The following is a 27,019-nucleotide window of genomic DNA, read 5'->3' on the forward strand; positions in this document are numbered from 1 at the left end:
AGAAAGTTGCAAAGATTCTAAATATGTAATTTGTTTTGATTGAAGCTTGCTAGATGTGATTTAGATGATGAATCTTTGAAATGAAGATTGAGAGAAATTTGGAAAGTATTAAATGAAAATGGAAATGAAATGAAAAAGGAAATGGGGAGGTGGGGTTGACTAGTCAAAGCTAGTCACCTCTTTGGCACCTTGGCAAAATTAGTCCCTCAAGTTCGGTTGCGGTACGTGAGTTACCTAAACAAGATGTTTTAAAAACGCGTATTAACGGAAGATGTTATAATCATATAACGGACTTAAAATAAATAAACGGAAATTCAAACAGAAAAAGGCGGGATGTTACAAATATAACAATTACTAATTTAAACGATAAAAATATAAATTATAGCTAAAATGATAAAAATACAATTTTTATAAAAAATATTATTTTTATATTATTATTTTATAAAAGTATTAATTTTATATAATTAATAAAACTAATAAACTTAAATTAAACAAATTAAAACTAAAATTCAAATTAATTAATAAATTAAATAAACCCTAATCTTAATTAATAATAATAATATTAATTAATTAAACCCTAATTTGACGGGCTGAGGTTTCAGGTCTGTCACCTCAGCTCATGCGATCGCATGAGTTGAGGGTTATACGGCCATGCGATCGTATGGCCTGTTAATCCAGTAATGATGTTGGGCTGCTATAGTACCAGGCCCGAATCTTATTTATTTTAATTTTTTGATTTTTGATTTTTAAGTTTATAAAACTTAATTTAATTAAAACTTTTAATTATAAAAATTAAAAATATATATAAAGTTTTTTTTTATGTTTTCACTTTAACCACAAAGGTCCCCCGGCAGCGGCGCCAAAAATACTTGATGTGCAAAAGGAGGGGTACGAATATGGGTATTAAATACTATTAATTATGCTACAATATACACAAGTTATTTATTTATTTATAGAATGGATATACCTAAACCTTGCTACACACTTATAGGCAGTGTACTTAATCGTAGAGTAGTGTAGTTTTTAGTAAGTCCGGTTTGTTCCACAGGGAGCTTCTAGGTGTCTATAAAAACATAAGTTTATATATTTTATAATATAAGTTTATATATAATATAGTTATTATTATTATTATAAAAGGGGGGTTTTTTTACCGTTTAACGACCGGTTTGTCAAATTTTTAGTTTTTGCGATAATGTAAATTGTGATAAAATAAATTGCGAGTAAATAAAATAGCGATGAAATATGAAATAAAAGTATTATGCTTATTTAAACTTCCGTAATCATGATGTTTGACGTTTTGATTTAGTTTATTACACTGAGTTAATTGTTCTTTGTCCTGGTTTATTTGATACGTCTATCTGGCTTTTTTCCATAATAGTCCATCGGTCATAAATATAAAGTGCGAGTGTCCTCGTCAAATTACCCTTATACCCGAAATCAAATATCCCAATTAATTAAGGATTTAAACTGTGACGCAGTTATCACTTCTGTCAATAATTACACCAGTTATCACTGTATGTAATCCACCCCTGTTTTAATTAGATATGAATATTAATTTACCCACTTGATCAGTTTGAATAATCAATTACCCAACCCAAATAATTAATTAAATGATTATAATAGACTCCGTATGAACGTCACTAAATAGGACAACCATAATCATTATTAATTATTAGGTTAACTAATTTGAAGATAGGTTCGACAGACTCCAATGAGTTGTCACGCGATTAGACAATACCCCCCATCTATTAATAGTCCATAGTCCAATCTCCACAAGTGTCGGTCTTTGTCCAAACATTAATTATGGTCCAAAGTTCAATAACCCGGTCTTAATATTTAGTCTAACATCACGATTACTTCAGCTCAAATAAGCATAATAATAACTTAGTTAAGATACGTTAATTTAAAAAGGTTGAACATAACTTACAATGAGTATTAATCGCGTAGTGTTACACGGACAGAGTTTCGACTTACAACACCTTAAAACATTTGTTACAATAACCTTATGTGACTCCGCTAAATTTTTTTTTTTTAATAATACATGACGGAAGCATTATACTATTTAAATATGATATTAACATTTGTACAAACCGATGTCACGTGTCATTAAAACAATCTACATATTTAACTGGAAAAGACGTAATTACATTCTGCTTTCAAAAGTAGACGATTCATATACTAAAAGACCACATCAGAGTTAACCCTGTCAAACATAACATCACCATGCCCGTCTTCTCCCAGAAAGTACTATCTACAAAAGCTATCAACCTACAGGGAGGAGATGGAGGGGAAGTAGCACGAAGCTAAGTGAGTACGACTAACTACAGGCCATAACATACAGAAGTGTTATACTAATCATGTCACATAGTCTAACACACAAACATCACCCAAGTTTCGTCTACAGAGACTCTGGCGGCTCGGCCAAACCACTAACCACCAGCTGATCGGACTGGGGCTTACCAGAAGTTCCTCCACCACCGTATGTATATATATAATCCACACGCGATGGACGCATCATTCACATAAATATACACCACGATTGTCTAGGCCACCACATGAGGAACCCAACTCGCAGGTTGATCTCTCCTACCGAGGCCACCACACAATAGGGACGCACTGGGCTCCAGCAGACAAGCATCAACCAACATGCAGTCATCACATCGTACTAACTAACCACATCAATTAGTATATCTAACAAGCATGACAATCATAATATAACATGCTACTCTATACTATATTCTCCAGTTAGTCCCAATCACCGATTACCAGCAAACGAGAAGGTATTCAGCTATCTAATCACTAAACTTTCTCTTTCTCCTTTTTTCCTAAGAAAAAACATATACACAAGTTAGTTTATGTCCGTTAACCCCAAATAACCCAATACAGAAATTTTTGTATCAAAAAGCGTCCGCTAAAATTTTTTGCTTAACACTTGTGCACTTTCAAAATTTACATCCTGATCATCAAAATACAAACGGGCAGCATAACGGCTAAAAATCAACACTTAGTAAAATATTTCACTGCCAAAGATAATCGGTCAACTGTCAGAGACAGTCGGCCGACTGTCAACACTCACTCGGCCGACTGTCTAGACACTCGGTCGATGGTTTCTCACAGACACACTCGGCCGATGGTCGAGTCAGTCGGTCGATGGTCGGGTCAGTCGGTCGATTGTTAAGAGATAGTCGGCCGACTGTGTTTATCTGCAGAAGCTGAAGAACAAAGTGACGGGTTTCACCCAAAATCGACCAATTCTTGCTCTAGAGCTCGATTACGACCTCAAAACTGACCAAATCAAAGACACTAAACATGTAGAAGCATAAATCCACAAGATTTGGACTCAAGCAACATCAAATTTAACTACTTTGACCCAAATTACTCACTTTGTAAAACTTTACATAAAAACTCAATTTTTTCAAAGATTAGAGCATGAAAAACTATGATTCTTACCTTGTTAGAATCAGTAAATCACAAGGAACACGAAAATGTAAATGATTTGAGCTCAAGAACAAGGATTAAAGATTAGGGTTTGAAGTAGGTGAGGGAGATGAAGAACGGGTGTGTTTGGGAATTTTCTAGAAATGGGAAGAAGAACACATGCACTAGTCACTTAATTTGGGTTAATTTCCCACACTGTGCAACACACGGGTATTTATCAGTTATCTGATATCTTTCATATATCATTTGGCAACCCAAACGAAATTCAATTTAAATAAACAAACCTGTTCTGTGACCCTTGTCACAAACTGGTCCTAACCACATCATCAAATAATAATAAATATTTAATAAAAATAAAAGCATATAATAACACAATACTAACTTAAGGGCAAACTAGTAATCTTACAGCTAGGCCCGGTTGAGGATGTTACACCTTATTATTAAAATTAACTTAACTTAAAATTATAATATAAATATAAATAATATAGAGAGAAAGAAAGAAAAGAGATTGATAAAAATCTCTGGTGTGTACAATTCGGCCAAAAAACTTGCAATTTATAGACCTGGCCAGCTATCCTCAGCCATGCGATCGTATGGAATTTGAGCTTCCAGGCCATGCGATCGCATGGCCCCCTGAATCAGATATTTTTGGTTTAAAAAACGTGGGCTGCTGAAATTTAATAATATATAATATAATATATATAATTAATTATATATTATATTATATTCTTGTGCATAGTTGACTTGTACTTTTAGCTCCGTTGAGTCGTACGTTATTTCTCGGTTTAAGTTCCGGTTTCGGATTTTCAAACGTCTTTTCGTACGCTTAGATATCTTGTACTTTGCATTCCGCGACTTGTACTCTTATCAATATTTAGAAGTTAATAATCAATAAATTGAACCACTTGGATTATAACGTGTACTTTTGAACTTTTTGGTCATTTGCGTCTTCAAATCGTCAATTCTGCCTTTTGTCTTCACCTTTTATTATTTAAACGAATATCACTTGTAAATAGAACAATTGCAACTAAAAACTTTTCTTTCTGGAAGGATAATGCTATGAAATATATGTTCGTTTTTAGCATTATCAACGTTGCATTCAAATCATTCGAGTTCAAAAAGAGTATTATTAAATGAATGACAGATTAGTCATTTATATTTTGGGAAACATATTTATATCATTGTCATAGAGTGGATGTATTTTGAAATGGTATACATACTGTCAACTTTAGTTGTAATGAAAGTTTGTCTTTTAAAATGAATGCAATCTTTGTAAAACGTATCATATAGAGGTCTGAAAGGACCCGTTCATATACATTATAAACGATTCACAATAGTTGATTACATCGCGAGGTATTTGACCTCTATATGATACGTTTTACAAACATTGCATTCGTTTTTAAAAAACAAACTTTCTTTACATCAAAAATTGACGGCATGCATACCATTTCATATTACATCCAACTATAATTGACTTAATATTAATCTTGATGAACTCAATGACTCGAATGCAACGTCTTTCAAAGTATGTCTTGAATGACTCCAAGTAATATCCTTAAAATGAGCTAATGCACAGCGGAAGAATTCTTTAATACCTGAGAATAAACATGCTTTAAAGTGTCAACTAAAAGGTTGGTGAGTTCATTAGTTTATCATAATCCATCATTTCCGTAATAGTAATAGACCACAAGATTTCAGTTTCTATAAATATCCGTACACTCGCAAGTGTATAAAAGTATTCTATAAGTTGTAGGCACCCGGTAACAAGCTTTAACGTTCATGTTTTACCCTCTGAAGTACACCAGATCTGGTGTGTTTAAAATAACCTCGAAGTACTAAAGCATCCCATAGTCAGGATGGGGTTTGTCAGACCCAATAGATCTATCTTTAGGATTCGCGCCTACCGTACATAGACAAGTAGTTTAATGTTACCAAACTAAGGGTATATTTCTGGTTTAAACCCACATAGAATTAGTTTCAGTACTTGTGCCTATTTCGTAAAACATTTATAAATCAGCGCATGTATTCTCAGCCCAAAAATATATATAAAAAGGGAGCAAATGAAACTCACAATACTGTATTTCGTAGCAATTATGTATATGACGGCACTGAACAAGTGCAGTGTTTATCTCGGATTCACGAACCTATATTAAGTATATATATTTATATGTTGGTCAATATCTGTCTAACAATTTAGGTCAAGTCGTAGTGTATCACAATCCTAATGCTCGAGACCGACATGCAAAAGTCAACAAAGTCAACTTGACCCAAAATGACTTCCAAAATCTATACATGTTTATTATATAACTTATATATAGTAGTTTTATATATTTAAATATATTTATCAGATCTTATTATACTAAATAATACAAGTCATTTATTAATAAATAAAAATTTATATTAAAATTCATATATGATAAAAATATACTTTTATATATCTCAAATAATAAAATTTATAAAATTCACTTAATTTCATAAAAATATAGTGGTATGTATTATTAATGTAATTACATTACGTGTGGTAAAAATATCTTTGTACGCATATTTATTTGATAAAATAATATTGATAATAATAATAATGATAAAAATAATAAAATGATAGTTTCAATAAAAATATTAATTTTTAGTAATAAAGATAATTTTAGTAATAACATCAACTGATAACAGTTATAATAATCGTTTTAATAATAATATCAAAATTAATGATAATTCAGTTGACCATATCTTTTAATCCGTTCATCGAAACCACACGATTTCTAAATGAAAAGTTATTAATTTTTTCTTCAGATTTTCAACGACATGCATATCATATAACTTATCTCAGTAGCATATGTATCAAATTCGTGATTTATCATAAACTATTTAACGACGAAACTAAGCATACAAACATGCATAATCATATATACTCGAGAACTAGTCAGGGATACACTATTAATATATAAAAGATAAGATATGAATGCTCACGTATCAATATTGTGATTCAATATTGCAGGAAAGTACGTAGACGCAACGAAAATGATAAACGTTAGGTTGACCTCACGAGCAATACCCTCGATCAATACCCATAACCTTCATAGCTATAACCCATAATTTCCTTTGCTCTATCCCATTTGAAAACTTATTTTGAAATCGTCTGAATATAACTCCGTCGTAGTATTTTATGTATACTAATAATATCTTGAAATAATACTAAGTAAATAAATATATATATATATATATATATATATATATATATATATGTATGTATGTATGAATGTGTGTAATTCGATTGAGAGAGTTTAGAGAAATATATTTTCAAGTTTCTATGAAATAATGAAACCTATTGAATTCTATTTATAATAGATTTTTGAATTATTAAAGTGAATTATTAAAGTGAATTATTAAAGTACGAATTATTAAAGTTAAAGTAAAGTAAAAGTAAAGTAAGGGTAAAGTTAAAGTATAGTAAAAGTATAAAACTATGTACGTATAATACGCGTATAAAAATATATATAATATTAATTTAAATTGTTATATATATATATATATATATATATATATATATATATATATATATATATATATATATATATATATATATATATATATATATATATATATATATATATATATTTAATAAAATGAAATATAAATATCGTTATCTTTATCATACTGGTTAAGTAATGAGTTGTCAAAAAAAAATAGATTTCTTAAATCACAGTGGACCTCATAACATAGGCCCGTAATCATATCATAATGTATCTGATAATTCAATCATTTGATATTATCTCTTAATTATGTCGATAAATATATCGAAACAAATATGTTTATGTAAATTATCATATATCTAATACTTTGTTAATGTTTTCAGTTAATATTATATATTATATATACATATCTATATACACATAATTGTTCGTGAATCGTCGAACACGGTCAAAGGGTAATTGATTACATGAATGTAGTTCCAAACTTTTTGAGATTCAACATTACAAATTCTGCTTATCGTGTTAGAAACATATAAAGGTTAAGTTTAAATTTGGTCGGAAATTTTCGGGTCGTCACAGTACCTACCCGTTAAAGAAATTTCGTCCTGAAATTTGATCGAGGTCGTCATGGCTAACTATAAAAATGTTTTCATGACGAATATGAGTTGATAAATAGAGTTTTATCATCATTGAGTAATATAGATAAAACAATTTGATTACGCGAAGAGTATAAGTGAAGCTATCGCAAGAGAGTGAAATGAGTAAACGTATATTCGTTTTAACCGATGACGTAGTTATGATTGATTTCCGAAATTCATGAGATTTAAAGAAAATCTTTGCAATAAGATTTGGTTCTTCGGCGATTAAGGAAAAAAAGATCTTTTTTGATTAAATGCGATAATCTGTCTCGATTTCTCTGTCTGATATTTTACTATAATTCCACCCCCTTCGCTTCTTTATTTCCACAGCTCACACCTTCTAGTCTTTCTCCCCAATTCATACTTTAAAGCATTCGTTAATATGCTTCATCCAGTATTGATTCTTGATATGCTTTTAACTTTCATATATGTCATTCTTCTTTTTCATCTACCACCGGAGGAAGTTATTTTCTTCTACCATTACCTTGGGGTTATTGTGTTTTTCATTCTCTCGTGTCTTTATATTGCTATACGCATTTATATATACGATTTGTAATTTCGGGGTTGTTATCGGGCTTTATATTCTCCATTATATTTCGGAGCTTCATGCTTTCGTTTTCTCTTCCCGATCTTAAGTCAAGCGAATAATAGTCCAGAATTCGTAGATATGAATTTTTGGATGAACATAGTTAATGTTCCAAGAATAAAATCGTAATGGCACGATCTTGATTTGGCAAATTACCAGAATATCCGAAAATATAGAGCTATCAAGATGATATGTTCTTAATATGTTTGAAAATTGGGTAGAATGTAAGAGTCGTGTAAACAGTACATGATGACGGTATGTTCTGTGAATCATCACGTTCCATTAGAAACTCAGCATGACTTACTGTAATATAATCACGTTGATCAAGTGTCATTATATTATACTAACTCATGCTTTAGTTCCCAACACTACTTCAAAAACATTCCTATTTTAAATTCAAATTTTTTTTTTAAATTTAGAAACTAACACAGTTTCTTTTTATGTTGTAACGCAGATATTGCGAAGAGATAAAAGATATCGGATAAGAATAGTTGTGAAAATATCTTCAGGAATATCGAAGATATTATAATGAAAGATACGATAATATGGATGATGAAGAAGATTTGTCTGTGAAGGTTTAGAATAAGAAGTAAGGTGTTTGCTAACGATTTCAGTAGACACTGAATCATTTGGATCCTTTGAAGGCAGGTTTAGTCTTTGTGATTTGTCCACAGCCTCCTTCATGGTCTGCTCAATCCGTTTTCCAGTTTCAAACCTTTTCTTTTTCTCAGCTTTACCACCATACTATTCTTTATCATCAAACTTTTGACTGTTAAAGTCGTTTACAGTTTTTGCTGCTTCATCAACATTTTTCCAATTTCGGAGAACTAGTTCATAGTTTGGGATGTTTTTCAGAAAATTCACATTCAAAGTATGTAAGTCTAGGAGATAGACGTTATATGTATAACTTTTGACGTAAAATTGTCGCGAAATTCCAAATACTGATTGCTAATTCCCAGTAGTTGGTGTGACAATTATTGTTACAGGATGTAGGTGAGTACATGATGGGGTTTTAATGAATAAGTATAGTGGCTTTTCGGAGAGGCTTAAGTCGAAGGTTAATGAAGTTGTTGATAAGTTTACTGCTAATGTGGCGAGATATGAAAGGTTCCCCGGTAACAATGATGAAGGGGTAATTGTTATAATAAGGTTTATTCGTATAAACAAATGAAGGTGATTTGCTGGAGCTGTGACAAAACTGTCTATTTTGGAAAGAGATTGAAAAATTATATTTGGTAATAAATATCAAAGGATCTGACACGGATACGTGTTAAACTATAACTTTGGTTTCGAGAGCTTTTCAGATGCATGACAGTGGGTAATATGTGGTTGGATCATCATCTCGCATGTCTTTAGGAATTTCGAAGTGTTTGAACACATATTGTAATTGTTAATATACATATGATGTTCTAAGATTTTGAATGATACAAATATTTTTGTGAGTTCCATGAATAGAAATGAGGTTCTAGGACAGTTTTGAAGTCAAAGTATAGTTTTGAAAGATGTAGGAATCTAAGAGTGATGATTTCGGTTATATCTTGAATCGAATTCTGAGATTTCAAAATCAGAATATGTAATTAGATTTTGAATGAGTATGGTTGTTTTGATTTCTATAAAAGAATGTATATTGTTGTGAAAGTAGGGAGTATAATGGATGATTTGCTGAATCAGATTCGAAGAATGTAACATATTAATTGTGAATTTATATATCTCTCGGGTATTACCTACCCATTAAAAAAAAATTCACAATTAATATTTTGTACAAAAGAATTTTATTACAGTCTTTATGGAAATATATATGTGTATATTTCTTCAGATGTAATATTAAATTAATGAGTTAATATTAAATTAAACTCATTTGATTTATGGTTAAGGCTAGGATAGATAATTTCTAAACTTTAGAAATTACATAATCGCCGTAGAATGTTTCCCCAATGAAGTTATGAATCAATACTTCATCGTTGTGGTATTCCTTGGTATCTACATGGCGTATGACGTCGATGCTCGTGGAACAGATTGTGAAGTTGAGGTTTGCGATGCGGTTGTTGTTGGTGGTGGTAATGGTACTGTTGATGTTGTTGATGGTGGTACTGGTTATGCTGCTGGTGCTACTGCTGGTGTTTGTAACCTTTGCACCATATTCTCCAAAGCCACTACCCGAGCGCGAAGCTCGTCGACTTCTTCTATTACACTGGGGTGATTGTCGGTTCGGACGAGCGGATAAATAAGATCTAGAATTTGGTGTAGTATATAATCATGATGAGATACTCTGGAAATGAGAGAGAAAATGGTGTTTCGGACAGGTTCGCCGGTAAGTGCTTCAGGTTCATTGCCAAGAGTGCAATGTGGTGGATGAAAGGGATCGCCTTCTTCTTGTCTCCAATGGTTAAGTAGATTACGAACCCATCCCCAATTCATCCAGAATAGATGATGGCTAATTGGTTGATCCATTCCGGTCACGCTGCTTTCGGAGCTCATGTGGAAATCCATATCGGCATAGCTGTCGGAATTCGAGGAACTCGAACTGGTTGAGGGATCCATCTTGTATGATCAGGGAAAGAATTTTTTTGATATGAAATAGATTGTAGAATTTAGATTTGGTATTCTTCAATATATAATTTACATATGTATATAAATACCAAAATCCCATAAATTACGGAGGAATCTTTGAAAGATGTCAGTCAAAGTTCACAGTAACAGATATGCTAAGATAAGAATTCGTCTATACACTATTATGCAATAAATGTAGGAAAACGCGTCTAGACTTAAGAATGATAAGCAGGTAATTTCCTAAGGATGGTAAGTAGATGATTTCCGACTAAAAATGATAAGCAAAACTTTTGACATGCTGACACGGTCGAAGTCCAGACTCACTAATGCATCTTAACAACTATCAGTTAGACACACTAATGCAAGACCTGGTTCGCTAAGACCACCGCTCTGATACCAACTGAAAGGACCCGTTCATATACATTATAAACGATTCACAATAGTTGATTACATCGCGAGGTATTTGACCTCTATATGATACGTTTTACAAACATTGCATTCGTTTTTAAAAGACAAACTTTCTTTACATCAAAAATTGACGGTATGCATACCATTTCATATTACATCCAACTATAATTGACTTAATATTAATCTTGATGAACTCAACGACTCGAATGCAACGTCTTTCAAAGTATGTCTTGAATGACTCCAAGTAATATCCTTAAAATGAGCTAATGCACAGCGGAAGAATTCTTTAATACCTGAGAATAAACATGCTTTAAAGTGTCAACCAAAAGGTTGGTGAGTTCATTAGTTTATCATAATCCATCATTTCCGTAATAGTAATAGACCACAAGATTTCAGTTTCTATAAATATCCGTACACTCGCAAGTGTATAAAAGTATTCTATAAGTTGTAGGCACCCGGTAACAAGCTTTAACGTTCATGTTTTACCCTCTGAAGTACACCAGATCAGGTGTGTTTAAAATAACCTCGAAGTACTAAAGCATCCCATAGTCAGGATGGGGTTTGTCAGACCCAATAGATCTATCTTTAGGATTCGCGCCTACCGTACATAGACAAGTAGTTTAATGTTACCAAGCTAAGGGTATATTTCTGGTTTAAACCCACATAGAATTAGTTTTAGTACTTGTGCCTATTTCGTAAAACATTTATAAATCAGCGAATGTATTCTCAGCCCAAAAATATATATAAAAAGGGAGCAAATGAAACTCACAATACTGTATTTCGTAGCAATTATGTATATGACGGCACTGAACAAGTGCAATGTTTGTCTCGGATTCACGAACCTATATTAAGTATATATATTTATATGTTGGTCAATATCTGTCTAAAAATTTAGGTCAAGTCGTAGTGTATCACAATCCTAATGCTCGAGACAGACATGCAAAAGTCAACAAAGTCAACTGGACCCAAAATGACTTCCAAAATCTATACATGTTTATTATATAACTTATATATAGTAGTTTTATATATTTAAATATATTTATCAGATCTTATTATACTAAATAATACAAGTCATTTATTAATAAATAAAAATTTATATTAAAATTCATATATGATAAAAATATACTTTTATATATCTCAAATAATAAAATTTATAAAATTCACTTAATATCATAAAAATATAGTGGTATGTATTATTAATGTAATTACATTACGTGTGGTAAAAATATCTTTGTACGCATATTTATTTGATAAAATAATATTGATAATAATAATAATGATAAAAATAATAAAATGATAGTTTCAATAAAAATATTAATTTTTAGTAATAAAGATAATTTTAGTAATAACATCAACTGATAACAGTTATAATAATCGTTTTAATAATAATATTAAAATTAATGATAATTCAGTTGACCATATCTTTTAATCCGTTCATCGAAACCACACGATTTCTAAATGAAAAGTTATTAATTTTTTCTTCAGATTTTCAACGACATGCATATCATATAACTTATCTCAGTAGCATATGTATCAAATTCGTGATTTATCATAAACTATTTAACGACGAAACTAAGCATACAAACATGCATAATCATATATACTCGAGCACTAGTCAGGGATACACTATTAATATATAAAAGATAAGATATGAATGCTCACGTATCAATATTGTGATTCAATATTGCAGGAAAGTACGTAGACGCAACGAAAATGATAAACGTTAGGTTGACCTCACGAGCAATACCCTCGATCAATACCCATAACCTTCATAGCTATAACCCATAATTTCCTTTGCTCTATCCCATTTGAAAACTTATTTTGAAATCGTCTGAATATAACTCCGTCGTAGTATTTTATGTATACTAATAATATCTTGAAATAATACTAAGTAATATATATATATATATATATATATATATATATATATATATATATATATATATATATATATATATATATATATATGTGTGTGTGTGTGTGTGTGTGTGTGTGTGTAATTCGATTGAGAGAGTTTAGAGAAATATATTTTCAAGTTTCTATGAAATAATGAAACCTATTGAATTCTATTTATAATAGATTTTTGAATTATTAAAGTGAATTATTAAAGTATGAATTATTAAAGTGAATTATTAAAGTACGAATTATTAAAGTTAAAGTAAAGTAAGGGTAAAGTTAAAGTATAGTAAAAGTATAAAACTATGTACGTATAATACGCGTATAAAAATATATATAATATTAATTTAAATCGTTATATATATATATATATATATATATATATATATATATATATATATATATATATATATATATATATATATATATATATATATATATATATATATATATATATATATATATATTTAATAAAATGAAATATAAATATCGTTATCTTTATCATACTGGTTAAGTAATGAGTTGTCAAAAAAAAAAAAATAGATTTCTTAAATCACAGTGGACCTCATAATATAGGCCCGTAATCATATCATAATGTATCTGATAATTCAATCATTTGATATTATCTCTTAATTATGTCGATAAATATATCGAAACAAATATGTTTATGTAAATTATCATATATCTAATACTTTGTTAATGTTTTCAGTTAATATTATATATTATATATACATATCTATATACACATAATTGTTCGTGAATCGTCGAACACGGTCAAAGGGTAATTGATTACATGAATGTAGTTCCAAACTTTTTGAGATTCAACATTACAAATTCTGCTTATCGTGTCAGAAACATATAAAGGTTAAGTTTAAATTTGGTCAGAAATTTCCGAGTCGTCACAAGGTCTGTACCTCGCAATGGGACCAAATGTTAATGTATTCGTCCATATGGATTTGGACGGGCCATTTCAGTTGGTATCAGAGCGTTGGTCTTAGCGAACCAGGTCTTTCATTAGTGTGTCTAACGGATAGTTGTTAAGATATATTAATGAGTCTGGTCTTCGACCGTGTCTGCATGTCAAAAGTTTTGCTTATCATTTCTTGTCAGAAATAACCTGCTCATCATTTTAGTCTAGATACGTCTTAGTGCAATTATTGCATAGATAGTGTATAGACAAATTCATATCTTAGCGTATCTGTTACTGTAAACTTTGCCTGACATTTTTCGTAAATTCCTCCGTAATTTATAGGATTTTGGTATTATAAATATACATATGTAAATTATGTATTGAAAAATACCAATCTAAGTCCTATAATCTATTTCATATCGAAAATCATTTTCCTACTCTGTACGAGATGAATCCTATAACTAGTTCGAATTCCTCGGATTCCGACAGCTATTCCGATATGGACTTCTACCTGAGCTCCGAAAGCAGTGTAACCAGAATGGATAAACCAATTAGCCATCATCAATTCTGGATGAATTGGGGATGGGTTCGTAGTCGACTTGATCAATGGAGACAAGAAGAAGGCGATCCCTTCCATCTACCGAATTTCCCTCTTGGCGAAGAACCTGAAGCACTTACCGGTGAACCAGTCCGAAACACCATTTTCACCCTCATTGCCAGAATAGCTTGCAACGATTACATAATATCTACAATTTTAAACCTTATTCATCCGCTCGTTCTGACCTCCAATCATCCCGGAGTAATAGAAGAAGTCAACGAGCTTCGTGCTCGAATAGTAGCTTTGGAGAGTATGATGCACAGCTTACAGGCATCACAGGTATCACCAGTACCACCAGCACCAACAGTACCACCAATACTAGTACCACCAACAACAACCTCTGTATCACACGCCTCAACCTCACAATCTATACCTCGAGCATAATCTTCGATCTACATATCGTTCTACATATCGTTATATATCACTTATCTTCGTTCTACATATCATTTTACATCAAAAATTCTTTGTACAAACTGTTAATGGCAAAAATATTTTAACGGGTAGGTAACACCCGAGAAATATTTAAATTTCACATTAATAGGTTAATATTGTACATTCTTGAATTCTGATTCAACAATCATTAACTACTCATTACTTTCACAGCGATATACATTCTTTCATAAAAATCAGAACAACTATTTTCATACAACTTCAATTACATATTTTGATTTTGACAGATCAGAATCCAAGTCAAAATTATAACCGGTGACATCACTCTTAGATTCCTACATCCCTCAAAACCATACTTTGAATTCAAAACTGTACTAGAAACATCACTTTTATTCATACAACCAGAAAAATATGCGTATCATTCAAAATTCACAATGATTTCATCTTAAACATCATATATATATTAACGATTACAATCTGTGCTCAAACCCTTCCTGATTATTGAAAACACCCTAACTAATAAGCAATCAAGAAAATGAACCAACCGCACGTTATATACGAAAAGAAAGATTTATGCATATAGTTATGCACTTGAAAAACTCTTGGAATCTAAGTAAAAGTTTAAAACGTACCTGTCTTAGATCTTTTGGCATTGTTATTATCGAAAATAACCTTACTATCCCTTTTCAAAGTATCCAGTTTTATCACACTTCCAACAATTCAACTTATACATATGACTTTTATTTTGGATTAGCCTTATTATAACCTTGACTTATATGTTTCCTCTTTTTGCCATTGTTACCGGGGAACCTTTTATATTCCACCATATTAACAGTAAACGTACCAGCAACTTCGTTCCTCTTTGTCTTAAGCCTCTCCGAAAAATCACTATATTTATTCATTGAAACCCTATTATGTACTCATCTGCATCTTGTAACGATAATCACCATACCAAATACTAAGAAGCATCAATCATCATTTTTGATTTTCGCAGCGTTTCCACGTCAACATATATATATATATATATATATATATATATATATATATATATATATATATATATATATATATATATATATATATATATATATATATATATATATATATATAACGTCTATCTCCTGGACTTATGAGCTTCAAATTTCTGAAAAGCACCTCAGCCCGAGAATTAGTTCACTGAGTTTTGAAAAAGTAGATGAAGCAGTGATAACTATAGACATCCTTAACCGTCAAAAGTTTTATAATAGAGAATGGAATGTCGGAAAAGCTCAAAAGAAAATTTGGTACTGAAAAATGGATTGAGCAAATTATGAAGGAGGCTATGGACAAGTCACAAGGACTAAATCTGTATTCAAAGAATCCAGATGAAATCTTCAACGATTACCTTGCTCCTTACTTATCTTAAATCCTAGCAGAAGAATTTTCTTCATCATCCTTTAATTCTAAGAAATCATCGTATCTTTCATTATAAATATCTTCGATATTTTTGAAGATATTTTCACAACTATACTTGTCTAGAATTATTTATCTCTTCGCACTATCTGTGTTACATCATAAAGGAAACTGTTTTAGTTTCTAATCTTCTGAAACCTTCGAGTTTAAATTATGAATGATTTCTGGAGAAGTGTTGGGAATTAAATCATGAGTTAGTATAATATAATGACGCCTGGCCAACGTGTTTATATTATAGTAAGTCATGCTGAAATTTCTAATGAAACGTGATGATGGTTCACAGATTATACATACCCTCATCATGTGTCATATTACATAACTCTTTCATTCTACTTAACCTCTAAACATATCAAGAAAATATTTTTTTGATATTTCTATTTTTCCGTGATTATGGTAATTTACCAAATCAAATCGTGCTATTACCTTTCCTTTCTGCATAGTAAATTATGATCATTCGAAACTTCATATCTACGAATCCGAGACATCTTAATCGCTTTACTTAAGGTCAAGAAGAGAAAACAGAAGCATGGAGCTTCGAAACATAAATAGGAGTATAAATCACAGCAAATAAATAAATAAATAAAAAATTATAAACCGCGGATGTCAATAATTATGGAAAGACAGAGGCAAGGTAGGATTAGAATGGGATGGAGCATATTAATAGATCTTTTGGAAATATAAATTGAGGAAGGAGGTATAGGAATGGTGAAAATAATGGAACGGAAGAGGTTAATTTATAATATTATATCAGACATAGAAATCGAGGCAGATTATCGCATTTAATTAAAGAGGATCCTAATTTCCTTAAATCCCGAAGGATCATATCTTATATAGATTTCGAAGATTTTCTTTAAATTCCTTGAATCCCAGAAACCAGCCTTGACTACATCAAAAGTTAAGACGAAACTTTAATTCCTTAATTTCACTCTTTTGTGATAGCTTCATTCGTACTCTTCGGGTAATCGAATTGTTTCATTCCTATTATTCAATGATGATAAAACTCTAGTTTTCAACTCGTATTCGTCATGAAAACATTATTATTATTAACCATGACAACCTCAATCAAATTTCGGGACGAAATTTCTTTAATGGGTAGGTACTGTAATGACCCAGAAATTTCTGACCAAATTTAAACTTAATCTTTATATGATTTTGACACGATAAGCAAAGTCTGTAATGTTGAGTCTCAAAAATTTTGAATTTTTTTTCATGGATTCAGTTAATCTTTGACTATTCTCGATGATTCATGAACAATTAATTGTAAATAATTATGTGTATATGAATATAGGTATATATATATATATATATATATATATATATATATATATATATATATATATATATATATATATATATTATAACATGATAACTTGAAATACATTAATAAAATATTATACGATATAGTTATTAAAATTGAAGATATAAAATAGTTTATGAATTACAATAAAAACTTGTTAAGTAATAAATATATATATAGTATTTTAGAATATTTATAGTTATATATTTTAAAAACTTTGAATACATTATTTAGGAATACTTGTTTTATTTTCTTAACTAAGTTAATAACGAATAATTATATATTAACAATGGTAAGTTAATATATGTAATATATATATATATATATATATATATATATATATATATATATATATATATATATATATATATATATATATATATATATATATATATATATATATATATATATATATATATATATATATATATATATATATATATATATATATATATAATACATAGTTATTCATATGAGTATTGTAATATAAATAATTTATAAATATTATATGTAAAAGTTTATAATATTTATTTGTATGATTACAAGTTAAAATATAGTTATTGTATTAACACTAATATTATTGTTACTACTTTCATTATTATTAATATTAATATCAATATTATTATTATTATTATTATTATTATTATTATTATTATTATTATTATTGATTTAGTTATAAATACTATTATAAGAATGATTAGAATTATAATTTAGTTGTAATTTAAATATTATTAGTTATTATTATTGTTATTATTGTAGTTATCATCATTATTATTATTATAAAAATAATACCATTTATTATAATTATCATTTATCATTTTTATAGTTATTATTACCATTATTATTAATTATTATTAAACTTAGTATTTTTATTAAAATTATTATCATTATCCTTGTTATTTGTATTAGTATTATTACTTTTATTATTATTAATAATATTAAAAGTATTATTATTAATATATTTATATTTATTAATTGTTAATATTAATTATTAATTATATACATATAATCAAACAGACAATTCCAAATTCAGTTTAAAGTCCTTTTCCCACTTTTAATTTTTCTTCCAGCTTGATTTCCTGTATAATATTAATAGATACCAATCGTACGAATCAATTTCCAATCCCTTTCTAATTTTTATTTATTTTTATTTTTTTCTTTCCTGAGTGATTTTCCTGTCGACACCATTTGGCTATAAAACAAACGATTGCACTATGTTATTCTCAAAATCATTCAATTCTTAATCTCCATTATCAGTTACAACTATCCATTAATGCAATTCGAATTAAATTAGAACAGAAAATATAAGGAAACCAGTCGTACTCTGTTCTTGAATTGAAATTATTAAAAGCTCGAATTCGATTCAATTGTCAAAATCTATTAATGTAGTGTTGTTAGGAATCCTCTAATAAAACTATTTGCAAAATTTGAGGTTCCAATTCCTTAAATTGATCATGAATTTTCGAGTCAAAGTTTCAAATCAAAAAGTCAAAGGTTTTGTTCTTCGTGAAATTTGAATCAGTTTTAAAGTTTCTGGATAAATTGACGATTCAAATAGTTTCTAGGAATGATATATTATCTAGTTCATGTTGTAATTGCAATCTAAAAGTGTATAGATTTCAAAATCACGATTGGAGTTCTTGTGTTCTTCAAAACGCTGCTACTGCATTTTTTTTTATTTTTTTCTGTTTAATCAATGCAACAACAATTAATTCTTTCTGTTTTAATTCAAGTCATAAATCAAACTAGGTAATTAGCTATTATGAGTTGTTTGTTCTCTAGTCGAATTGATTCCAATGAAGAAGAAGAAATAAGGGAAAACAGGAAAATATAAGTTAACTAAAATTAATATGGGGATTTATATCAGAAAAACAGAAACGGATGGATGGTAGGGTGTTGTCGGGTTAGCTAGAGGTTGCGGGTTCTAGCCCGGGCTGTGACAATTTTTTTTTAGAAAGCTTACACTTTGAGGTAGTTATTTTATTTTTATTATTATTATTTCATTATTATTATTATTATTATTATTATTGTTGTTATTATTATTATTTTTATTATTATTATTATTATTATTATTATTAATTATTACAATTAGTATTAATTATTATTATTATTATTATTATTATTATTATTATTATTATAATTATTATTACCTTATTATTATGTTATTATTAATATAATTATTAAGTATTATTATTATTAGTATGATGATAAAAATATTGTAAGGATTTTAATTATATATATTGATTATAACTACAAATATGAAAATGAATAAAACTATAATTAAGTCATGATCTAAATAAGATATTATTATTATTATTATTATTATTATTATTATTTTTATTATTAATAATTTTATTACTAATATATTTATAACAGTATTTTTATTATTATTATTATTATTATTATTATTATTATTATTATTATTATTATTATTATTATTATTATTAACATCATTATTATTATTATTGTGATTATGAATATAAAGATTATAGATACAAATATTATTATGAAAATGGTCAAAATTACAATTTAGTTACAACTTAAATGAATTATTAATAAAATTATTAGTGTTATTATCAAAATTATTATTTTCATTGTTAAATCTAATTATTATTATTATCACTATTTTAGTATTATTATGGTTATTAGTTTAACAGACAAATGATAGTTATATAAAAATACATTTATTATAAATATCATAACAATACTAATATTACATACTATATGCTCATATAAAATGTTATTATCTATAATATTCACTAAGTTGCATATAGTATATAAATATATTTTAATATATTATAGATAATAATATAAACACATATATAAATATAAAAATTAATACATATATATATATATATATATATATATATATATATATATATATATATATATATATATATATATATATATATATATATATATATATATATATATATATATATATATATATATATATAACATTAAGTTATAATTTAATATACTAATATATTATAATAAAAGATATATACGAGACATATAATTTATAACACTAATAATTATATATAAATTTATTCTATTACAATTATATGTGTTAATATGTATATAAATGATATAGGTTCGTGAATCCGAGGCCAACCTGCAATTGTTCAGTTCAGTCGTATGCATATGATGTGTTAAGACGTAACCTTTAAAATGTAGACAATATGCTTAATAATTAACACACAATACAGGCAACTAAACCCGATCATGCAGTAACTAACAAGTAAATTGACCAGTTCGATCCACATGGAGAAGTTTATTTCAAGGACTTTACAACGATTAATTATTCTAAAGGGGGATTTTATGTTTGAAGTTGTATTTTTGGTAACAAAACAGTAATTTAAATATGGTAAATAATAAGAATGAGAATGCGGTGTTTACTTCTATGCTTGATAAACGACAGGGATTGTTCTTTTATAATTAAAACCGTTATGTAATAGTTACAATTGAGCAGTTTATATCAATTTCACAATATCTATAAACTTAAGAACTATGTTTAATCAACAAGATTCTTTCTTGGTTAAATTTACATAAAACCTAGTTTACTATGATCACTCTAAGTAAACTACACGATTGTAAAACCTAAATATCATCCAATTATCATCCTATACTCACATATAGGTGACTAGATCACTAGGTGTTGAAGTACAAATTATAGCTTATGATAAACTAACGTAAATCAAGTCACAATTCGTATAATTGAACTAGGATATAAAGATGGTACAACAATGGATTTCTCGAAAGAACGAGGTAATTTAGATTGATTTAACTAACTAGACCCAACTCGGTTAAACTCACGTAAAACCTAAACTACAATAACTACTTGGGGTAATTTCATGACTATGTTGCTTTGGAACTCCTTCAATTACCGGATTAAACACATAACGAAATCACTTAAGCCCATGTATCTAACCGTCTAGATTACTAGTTGTATTGAAGCATAAATTGTTCATCGAGTTAACTCACATTAATTGGTTTACAATTTATGTAACTGAAGTAAAGAACTAAACAATCATAACTATGGTTCTTGTGGTTAGACTAGGTGATTTAATTAATCAAACATATATGTAACTAGCATAACATCGAAGTATAGAACAATCCCAAGTCATAAATCTTACATTGAAGCAAACATACAAGGATTTTAGCCAAACATAATCATAATGGAACTAACAAAACAATAAATACATATTGAAATCATGTTTAAAAGATGTAGAACGATAATACCAATTGCGATAAATGATACTAGCTTAATCTTCATGTTGAAAAAGTGGAGATTGATCTTGTACCCTTCTTTGAGCCTTAAATTTCATATTAGAACAGAGAGAATTCGTTTATATTCTGGTGTCTCAAGTATGTAACCAAAGGGTTCTTTAAATAGACTCAAAAGTTAGGTATTTTAGCCAGAAAAAGACCAGATGCACCGCATCTCCTTCGGATGCGCCACATCCCTTTAAACCTAGTGTAATCTAGCTCGTTTTGGCACTCAGAACTGTCGGTATGGCAACAGATGCGCCGCATCTGGAATAGATGTGCCGCATCTGACTTGGATGCGCCGCATCCATCTCAGATGCGCCGCATCTGGGGCTGTTTTGGTCCAGAAATTCTTGATGCTCCGCATTTAAAACTGTCGGGATTTATTTGTGCATAGATGCGCCGCATCTAAGAGAGATGCACCGCATTTGGACCTGTTTCAGTAGTTTCAGGCTGTTTTACGCGTTCAATCTTCGTTTTGACGCCTTTTTCGCTGTTGGTCTTCATTTATTCACTCACAATGGATTATTACAGATATTTATGAATTACAATACATAATTACAACAATTTCATACAAATGGAAACAACATTGGATCGAAATAATGACATAAATATGTATAATTTTGGCGTTATCAAAATCTCCACACTTAAACCTTGCTTGTACTCAAGCAAGACTTACAAGAAATTGAAAGTTATTATAGTGAACACACACATTGATGAAAACAAACACGAATCACAATATACACACACTTTTTATTTCACACACAAATTACACTCACGCGTTTTGAGTATACACACACCCTTGGAGTACACATGCTTTTATTTATTTTACAATGTAATACGCACACTTTGAGTACACACATAAAATGAAAACACACCTGTGACGACCTGGAAAAATTTCGACTTATTTTAAACCAATTCTCTATATGATTTAATATTTTCGTCATGATAAGCAATGAATTTTGACAACTTTTAAAACTTTTGAAAATGAGTTTTTATATAACGATTGACCACCCTGTTTTTCCAACGATTCACGAACGTCATAACTTGTGATAATTATATAATTGTGTGTGTGTATATATATATATATATATATATATATATATATATATATATATATATATATATATATATATATATACAAAAACATGCGAATAATATTTATATACGAAATGATAAAAATTTACTATTGAATGATGCAATCTCAAATTAAAAATTTTACGTATTAAATCATTTTATTTTTATGATGTATTTTTTTTATTTTTAAGAAGACACAAAGTTAAATCAAAGATGTACAAGTTGTAAAGCACAACGTACAATAACGTAACTTAAATATTTGAATTGAAATTAATTCATTTACTATTCATGTGAATAGTAAATGAAATGAAATTAATTAATTTACTATTCACATGAAAGCGACATGATAGAAATTATTAATTATAAGTTACATAAAATACCCCTGGAGTATTTAATAAATACGACTTTTTAACATATTAAAATTCATTTATTCGATTGAATTAAATGAATTTCGTGATTTAGAGTGCCACAGAATGATCAGCAGACTAGTACGTACATTCTACATCGAACGTATATAGTAATTTTATAAATAAATGGACCTTTTTACAACTACTTTTATAAAGCTTAAGACCAAAATAAATATATGTATTCAATTATAAAAAGTGAAATTTTTTTTATTTATACTTTTAGCTCGTCAAGATATATATATATATATATATATATATATATATATATATATATATATATATATATATATATATATATATATATATATATATATATATATATATATATATCTTGACGAGCTAAAAGTATATGATAAGTAAACATATCATTAAGTGTATTAACAATGAACTACATATGTAAAAACAAGACTACTAACTTAATGATTTTGAAACGAGACATATATGTAACGATTATCGTTGTAACGACATTTAATGTATATATATCATATTAAGAGATATTCGTACATCATAATATCATGATAATATAATAATTTAAAATCTCTTTTGATATTATAAACATTGGGTTAACAACATTTAACAAGATCGTTAACCTAAAGGTTTCAAAACAACATTTACATGTAACGACTAACGATGACTTAACGACTCAGTTAAAATGTATATACATGTAGTGTTTTAATATGTATTCATACACTTTTGAAAGACTTCAAGACACTTATCAAAATACTTCTACTTAACAAAAATGCTTACAATTACATCCTCGTTCAGTTTCATCAACAATTCTACTCGTATGCACCCGTATTCGTACTCGTACAATACACAGCTTTTAGATGTATGTACTATTGGTATATACACTCCAATGATCAGCTCTTAGCAGCCCATGTGAGTCACCTAACACATGTGGGAATCATCATTTGGCAACTAGCATGAAATATCTCATAAAATTACAAAAATATGAGTAATCATTCATGACTTATTTACATGAAAACAAAATTACATATCCTTTATATCTAATCCATACACCAACGACCAAAAACACCTACAAACACTTTCATTCTTCAATTTTCTTCATCTAATTGATCTCTCTCAAGTTCTATCTTCAAGTTCTAAGTGTTCTTCATAAATTCCAAAAGTTCTAGTTTCATAAAATCAAGAATACTTTCAAGTTTGCTAGTTCCAATCTTGTAAGGTGATCATCCAACCTCAAGAAATCTTTGTTTCTTACAGTAGATTATCATTCTAATACAAAGTAATAGTCATATTCAAACTTTGGTTCAATTTCTATAACTATAACAATCTTATTTCAAGTGATGATCTTACTTGAACTTGTTTTCGTGTCATGATTCTGCTTCAAGAACTTCGAGCCATCCAAGGATCCATTGAAGCTAGATCTATTTTTCGCTTTTCCAGTAGGTTTATCCAAGGAACTTAAGGTAGTAATGATGTTCATAACATCATTCGATTCATACATATAAAGCTATCTTATTCGAAGGTTTAAACTTGTAATCACTAGAACATAGTTTAGTTAATTCTAAACTTGTTCGCAAACAAAAGTTAATCCTTCTAACTTGACTTTTAAAATCAACTAAACACATGTTCTATATCTGTATGATATGCTAACTTAATGATTTAAAACCTGGAAACACGAAAAACACCGTAAAACCGGATTTACGCCGTCGTAGTAACACCGCGGGCTGTTTTGGGTTAGTTAATTAAAAACTATGATAAACTTTGATTTAAAAGTTGTTATTCTGAGAAAATGATTTTTATTATGAACATGAAACTATATCCAAAAATTATGGTTAAACTCAAAGTGGAAGTATGTTTTCTAAAATGGTCATCTAGACGTCGTTCTTTCGACTGAAATGACTACCTTTACAAAAACGACTTGTAACTTACTTTTCCGACTATAAACCTATACTTTTTCTGTTTAGATTCATAAAATAGAGTTCAATATGAAACCATAGCAATTTGATTCACTCAAAACGGATTTAAAATGAAGAAGTTATGGGTAAAACAAGATTGGATAATTTTTCTCATTTTAGCTACGTGAAAATTGGTAACAAATCTATTCCAACCATAACTTAATCAACTTGTATTGTATATTATGTAATCTTGAGATACCATAGACACGTATACAATGTTTCGACCTATCATGTCGACACATCTATATATATTTCGGAACAACCATAGACACTCTATATGTGAATGTTGGAGTTAGCTATACAGGGTTGAGGTTGATTCCAAAATATATATAGTTTGAGTTGTGATCAATACTGAGATACGTATACACTGGGTCGTGGATTGATTCAAGATAATATTTATCGATTTATTTCTGTACATCTAACTTTGGACAACTAGTTGTAGGTTACTAACGAGGACAGCTGACTTAATAAACTTAAAACATCAAAATATATTAAAAGTGTTGTAAATATATTTTGAACATACTTTGATATATATGTATATATTGTTATAGGTTCGTGAATCAACCAGTGGCCAAGTCTTACTTCCCGACGAAGTAAAAATATGTGAAAGTGAGTTATAGTCCCACTTTTAAAATCTAATATTTTTGGGATGAGAATACATGCAGGTTTTATAAATGATTTACAAAATAGACACAACTACGTGAAACTACATTCTATGGTTGAATTATTGAAATCGAATATGCCCCTTTTTATTAAGTCTGGTAATCTAAGAATTAGGGAACAGACACCCTAATTGACGCGAATCCTAAAGATAGATCTATTGGGCTTAACAAACCCCATCCAAAGTACCGGATGCTTTAGTACTTCGAAATTTATATCATATCCGAAGGGTGTCCCAGAATGATGGGGATATTCTTATATATGCATCTTGTTAATGTCGGTTACCAGGTGTTCACCATATGAATGATTTTTATCTCTATGTATGGGATGTGTATTGAAATATGAAATCTTGTGGTCTAATATTATGATTTGATATATATAGGTTAAACCTATAACTCACCAACATTTTTGTTGACGTTTTAAGCATGTTTATTCTCAGGTAATTATTAAGAGCTTCCGCTGTCGCATACATAAATAAGGACGAGATTTGGAGTCCATGCTTGTATGATATTGTGTAAAAACTGCATTCAAGAAACTTATTTTGTTGTAACATATTTGTATTGTAAACCATTATGTAATGGTCGTGTGTAAACAGGATATTTTAGATTATCATTATTTGATAATCTACGTAAAGATTTTTAAACCTTTATTGATGAAATAAAGGTTATGGTTTGTTTTAAAATGAATGCAGTCTTTGAAAAACGTCTCATATAGAGGTCAAAACCTCGCAACGAAATCAATTAATATGGAACGTTTTTAATCAATAAGAACGAGACATTTCAGTTGGTATCAGAGCGTTGGTCTTAGAGAACCAGAATTTTGCATTAGTGTGTCTTATCTAGTTTGTTAGGATGCATTAGTGAGTCTGGACTTCGACCGTGTTTACTTGAAAAATGATTGCTTAACAAATTTTGTTGGAAACTATATATTTTTAACATGTGAATATTATGTGATATATTAATCTCTTAATGCGTTTGATATTATGTGATAGATGTCTACCTCTAGAACAAGTCCCATTGACTCACCTAATAATAATGAAGAGTCAAATGTAAAT

Source organism: Rutidosis leptorrhynchoides, chromosome 11, assembly GCF_046630445.1.
Source record: "Rutidosis leptorrhynchoides isolate AG116_Rl617_1_P2 chromosome 11, CSIRO_AGI_Rlap_v1, whole genome shotgun sequence".
Lineage (NCBI taxonomy): Eukaryota > Viridiplantae > Streptophyta > Magnoliopsida > Asterales > Asteraceae > Rutidosis > Rutidosis leptorrhynchoides.